The following is a 6,671-nucleotide window of genomic DNA, read 5'->3' on the forward strand; positions in this document are numbered from 1 at the left end:
ACCAAAACAAGTATTTCTTAAAAATCTTAAAAATAAAAGACGTTTAACAGTTTACAGGCGCTGGATATTGCTAATGTAGTTTAAAGTTTACTAGTGTTAATATGAGAGCAGATAAAGTTGTTAAGTAACATTGACTTTCATACAGTTCCAATAATTTGAATATTTTACACAAAGCAAGTTTTAAATAGCATAGGGATTTATTAAAGTTTGTACACAAATATGACTTCCCTTAAATATATCTCTTATTTTGAACATTTCGATTTTCGATATTTGCCTCTTAATCTATATATAAATACACTTTGGTATTTTTGTCTGACAACACCTATTAGTGAATCAAGAATTGATATTTCAGTTATTGATCAATTAAATCAACGTAGAAGAATTATTAAAGAACAATATTATTTAAAAATGTTCCTTCATACAAGACTTCATAACTCTAATATATTGTACAACTTTGTTTCTTCTTTCCTTATGGAGATTTGGGACACATCCACCACGTTTATGTTAGTCCCATAAGTTATTTTATTTTACAGTTATTCAGCTGATTTTAATTTAAGATTGTGAAGATTTAAAATTCTCTCATATCCTATCGTGGAAAAACTGGCCAGAGGAGAGAGTATTGCAGTACTGCTGTTTTTTTCAAAGACCTAACTTATCTTATTATTAAGGGAAACTACTATTTGTTTTATTTAGATATAAAGCACCAGTTGAGTTTTATGTGTAATGTATGTCTTCTTTCCAAGCCCTTTTTTGTTTATCAAGAAATTGGCTTAAATGGCCAATAAATAGTGGCATAAGTTAATTATACCTGGCCATGAAGTAGTACTTAGGAACATCAAGTTTCCAAAATTAATTCTCGATAGAGTACAACAATACCTTCTTCTTCTAAGTTGACTTTGCCTTTTCTAAGCTATTTTCGTTTAATTTTTATCTCTTTTTATTTTCATTCCAAGAAATTTAATTACTTCATCCTAGGTATTTAGCATTAAATTTATTTTAAAATTTAACAACCACTTTATTTATTTTCTCTTCTTCTCCAGTTAGCAAACGATTTCGATCAGCATAAAATGAAAACTTGTTTTCTAACATCTCGGACTTCCTACTAATCCGTATAATCCTCTGTTCATTCTGAGAACTTTATTTTGAACTTTATTTCCATCTTTGATTCCTTTTGGCATTTTCATGTACTATACTTCATAGTCTAACGTTAAATATATCTCTGGTATTCCATCCACTGTTAAAACCAATCAATAAACTAAAATTTAAAGTTCAAGAGCCTTTATCTGTACTTTATCGAAATTTTAACAGACTAAAATCTAAACTTACTACTTTAAAGTCCCTCCTTTCTACCTGTATTCAAGATTTAATTGTATTTTGGGAAACTAATCTAAATGAGTATATCAATAATAATGAGCTCAGATTTCTGAATTATAATGTGTACAGATACAACAGGAACGAAGATTATAGTTTCAAGCAAAGTGGTAGAGGATTTTTAATAGCCGTTCATACAAATCTTAAATCATGGCCTATCCAGATACCAATGATTCAGTTGAGTGTGTCCTTGTTGCGATTAAGTTTCTTGCTAGGTGTTTTGTTGTTGGTGGGGTTCACATCCCTCCAAATCAGCCTAATTTGATAATTGAAGAAGCGATTGTCTGAAAATCTTCTCATGTTGGTACTTTATGGGTTATTTTAATTTTTCCCGCTTGGAATATTATGAAAACCTACCCGTACCTCTCTTTGTAATATATCCAGTATCTATCTGCAAAATGTGGCCTTCATCAATGCAGCTCTGTCTGCAATAAGAGAAAAGTGTTTCTGGATCTCGTTCTGAGCTCCCTGCCGGACACTATTGTGAAACCAGTATCTGATGTTTTCCATCATGAAGATAAGCGGAATTCAGCCTTGGATATTTGTTTTGAAAATCCCTTATCTTCTGTAGAGTCGTGGCATATTGGTTCACGACGTCGCGAAATGCAATTTGGAAGGTGTGTTGGAGCATTTTTCAAGTGAATTGAAGCAGTTATTTATTTTCAAGAAAACTCTACATTAGATCTATAAAGCCATAAAAACCAACACAAAAGGAGGTTGATTACTTGAATTTCTGAAATTTTGGATGTAGATTTTGGATACTGGCTGCTGATTGTTACAGATCTTACATAAAAATCTTAAACTTGACAATCCAAGTCATTTTGAAAATACGTTTTATTTGTCTATTGATAGAAATTATTCTATATATAATTAACGTATTACGTACTAACGTGTGTGTCAAATTTCATCTCTATAGTACATTGGGAAGTTGGAAAAACAATAAAGTAGTTCCTCTAGGGGTTTTAACTCCATTTTTAACTCCTATGGGTGGTTGATCTACATAACAATACGTTTGCATGCAGATCATGACTTTAGGCAAGAAATTTCATATATTTAGGAATAAGAAAAATACCTTTAATTACACTTCCGTAAATTTATTCCCTCACGCTTTGACCAAATGCTAGTATCAGATACTCTTTCTTGCGGCACTAGGATCGCCTGGTCCATATTATATTCCTTTCCTTTTTTATACCCTTACTCACCTTTGTTTCCATTTGTGTTGTTGGCAATGCAAAAATAAGACGCATATAGGGACTGTTTTCTACCTGGTCATGACATTTCTTATGAAGAGGTAAAGTTAGAACGACCCTTCGAACATTTTTCTTCATCATGAGAGTTTTTGTTGTTTTTTTTTTTTAGCGAAACGCGAGTAAAATACTGATCAATAATTTCTTGTAGATTTTCGTCAACGTTGGGTTTATAGACAACAAGACACAAAATAGAAAACTACACAAACCATGTACAATAGTTCCTTCTATGCATCTTTGCATTTAAAGAGTTGTCTGTTAGGAACTAGGCTGCCGATTACTTCTTTAAAGATCCATTATTCAGCCACAAACAGCCAAGGAACATTTACGCCACAGAGCCAATGTTAATGATCCCTACTAAAACTTTGGGGTTTTTTTATGCATTGGTTTTTACATACGAGATGTGTGGGACACAACGTCATACCTTACTCGTTAAAGGCAAAAAAGTATTTCCTGGAATTTTGATAGATCCTTTTCACGAAAACGTTACAATATGCAAATAACATTGTTTTAGGATTTTCAAATCAAATACGAAGGAATTAGAGATTAGAAGCAATATACATTAAATAAAAAGTCTGAATCCTCCCCTCTTCACTTTTATGTTTTTGGAGGGGGTACATTGGAGATATATCTTGTATCTAGTAATGTGCATTAAGAGGCACATTCAGACATGTTTTTACGAATATGGAAGACGCGAAATTGATATTCCAACAAAAAACAATATAAAACTTGTAAATGAAATTTAACAAGATGTGATGTCCATTTAAAATTTGAAGATTAAGGGAAAATTCGGATACTACTTACCTACTAAGTGTAAGTAAGCTCTTACACAATGTCGTAAAACAGTAGTAATTTGTCTAACTCCATTTTAGCGATATTTAACATCGAAAGGATCGTTTTGTATCTTTCAGTGCAGGATGGCTGAGGTTATGTTAACAAAACCAATGTCTAGTCTTATTTTGTTAAATTTAGTTAAATTATTGTTCTCTCAGATTAACCTTCAGATGTCAGGTTACCAATACTGTTATAACCTTCTGTATTGGTATGGTTAATCCCTAACAGGATGCTTCGAGAGCATCTTTTATTATATTCCTCCCAAAGGCCCGGATCGGACATTATGCTGGGACACTCCTCTAGCCAGCTTTGATTTAGTATTTCTGATTAATATTACCCCATAATTAAAACCCCCTAAAATTAAAACATATATTGACCCTCGATACCTGAACCATGCTGCCCGTATTTCCCGATCCTCACAACCCCACGATCCCCCGTCTAACCTGCCTAGCCCGCCATAATTTATTGGAACCTAAATTGTAACCAAAATATATATATAGAGACTTGATTAAATTTACGTCTAACTCACGGATACCCGTCCAGTCTACAACGTCCGTCAGAGTACCCGTCCGCTCACTCCTCCACCACAAGTGCGTACTCGCCCAAACCCGTTCGCCGATAATCGGCCTGATTGTGCCCGTTCCGATCCTCGGTCAAAGGTCGCCCGATTAGCTCCTGCACACTGACCGACCCGATCACCGTGGAGGTTACATGCCACAATTCAAAATAATAAATTTATCAGCATAATATAATTTTAATTAGTGTTAGTGTTAACATGATATAACTAGATACTTTAATTGTTGTAATAAATAATAAATGAACTGTGATTGATATTAAATTTGAGTTCAGCTCATCTTCATCATTCCTGCTCCTTTTAAAAGTGCACTCAATTGTGCGCCTGATGAGACAGTTAGACCACATCTTCATCCAGATAAACTGGGTGGCTGTCGGGCAAACCAAACCGAGCTCTTTTGTAGTCTATGCGTCTCTGATGTCGAAACGATGCAAATAATTAATTTTGAACACTTTCGTTGTCGACATTTTTGGATCTCTTCAGAAGGACGTGGACTCCAGATCCAGGAGTGACAGTGTTAGATTTTCAGACACTGCACTGAACGGAAGGTGAGATGGACAGCCCTGTTATCTGATTGATAACTCCGTTGTTTTATTTATTGTCTTCGATAATTAATTATGAATTTCTCCGAACTTAAACCTGCACCATGTTATTGGTCCATTTACGAACGGAAACGGATACGAGTCAGAAGAGAGTTTATAATTCTGTTATGATCTCCACATCTCGCGGTTGCTCACTATGGTCATTGACAGAATTATAATAATCAGCTGACAGACTCGTTATGTACGGTGACATTACAGCATTAGTTAAATAAGATGTATTACATGACCGATGGAACAGGGCGATTTGAAGTGGAGAATCGAGTAAAAATAATAAACTGATATTTATAAACATCGAACCATCAGTTAAAATGCAATAATAACATTATGTATATCTATACTATTATATATAAATCTAATGGCGTGTGTTCGTGTGTATGCTATTCAATCATGTAAAACTACTGGACCGATTGTACTAAAAATTGACATGGATATTCTTAGAGTCTCTACAGCGAAAAAACTCATTTTGGTGTCTAAGTATTTGAAATATTAAATGAAATATCCTGTTAAATGTAATCAACTGTTCTGTGAAAAAATTGCTTTATAAAAGCACTACCATAATTTATAATTAATTTAACCACTATTTTAAAGTTAGTCTTAGTTTACGCTTTTTGTTATTTTTCACTTAGTTTACATTTATAGTCGTAAAAGCGTAGAGTAAGCTTGGTAATTTAAAACAACTATCAACAGTAACAACACTTATTATTTAAACCTGTTGCGCGACCGCTGAGTAAAAAAAATTTCCAGATAAGAAAAGTAAAATATACTTTTAACTGTGCATTTTAGCAAACAGGCAATTAAATATGCAATGCTTGGCCAATACTGTAATGCAGATATCAAAGACAAGGTTACTATCTCACTTTTATTTTGACGTGACAACGTCTTATAATTCGATGGAGCCGGCTGCATGCACCAAAAAACATTACTCATGCGGCGTTACCTAGCTCTGAGGCGTCCCATTTAAGGGGAGCATGTACCTTTTTGGCACCAAAATATCGATTTTTTGAAACATATCATAAAAAATTACTATGTTTTATGCCCTTTTCAAAAAATATATAACACTCTATATCTGAGAGGTTTAGAAATATGTGTAAAATGTGTTTTAAGAAATGTGATGCACGCTTTTTTCAGCTGACAACATGGCGCGCTATGGATTGTTAGTGTCAGAATGTATTATATACATATTACTTGCTCCAATTGTATGATTATTAAGTTTTTTCCCCTTTAGGTTGGTAGCACTGCTTGCTTTAGATGCATTTGAAGGATGTAAGTCATCTGTAACTTACCTAACCTACACCATTGATATTATTGTTATTGTTTATTTCAATTCAATTTCAATCTTTTTATTGTCGTAGACATGTATTACATGTATGACAAAAGTCAGTAGTACATTATTAATAAATAACATATAAAAATACAATATTTGTATGAAAGTCAAGCTGAGTAGGAACTAATTTTACATTAAATAATTAAGCATTAAACATAAATAATTAAACATTAAATTATGTTTACTAACAGTGTTTGTCACTGTAATTCTATTTTGTGTGGTGCCAGTGATTAAAAACTTTGGACTCTTAGTGTGTATTTATTATATAAATAAGTGATATTATTGTGTATTAGCCATGCCTAGAGTGAAAAGGTTCAATAAAACAGTCTTACAGAGGTAACCAATTTCGTAAAAATTCAAGTGAACTAGGACTAAGTGCTTCTCCAGGTACAAGTGAATTCTAATAGGCCTAGGCCTAAACAATCATCTAGTTCTAAGAAGATTAATGATTCAAAGTTGCCTAAATTTAGTGATTATGACATAAACAATGTAAATATTATAATAGATTTACAACAGATTTCTGGCCTAATAAAATCTTTCACTGCATGTAAATATTGTAGTAGTTCCGACTGCATTGACATAAGCCTAGATGAAGACTTCAAGTGTGGAATAGTACATCGTGTAAATATTTGTTGCAATGTATGTAAACATACTGACTCAGTAATAAGCTCCAAAATGTGTTAGAAATATGTATGAGTTGAATCTAAGATATGTTTATG

Source organism: Homalodisca vitripennis, chromosome 1 (genome assembly GCF_021130785.1).
Source record: "Homalodisca vitripennis isolate AUS2020 chromosome 1, UT_GWSS_2.1, whole genome shotgun sequence".
NCBI classification, from domain to species: Eukaryota; Metazoa; Arthropoda; class Insecta; order Hemiptera; family Cicadellidae; genus Homalodisca; species Homalodisca vitripennis.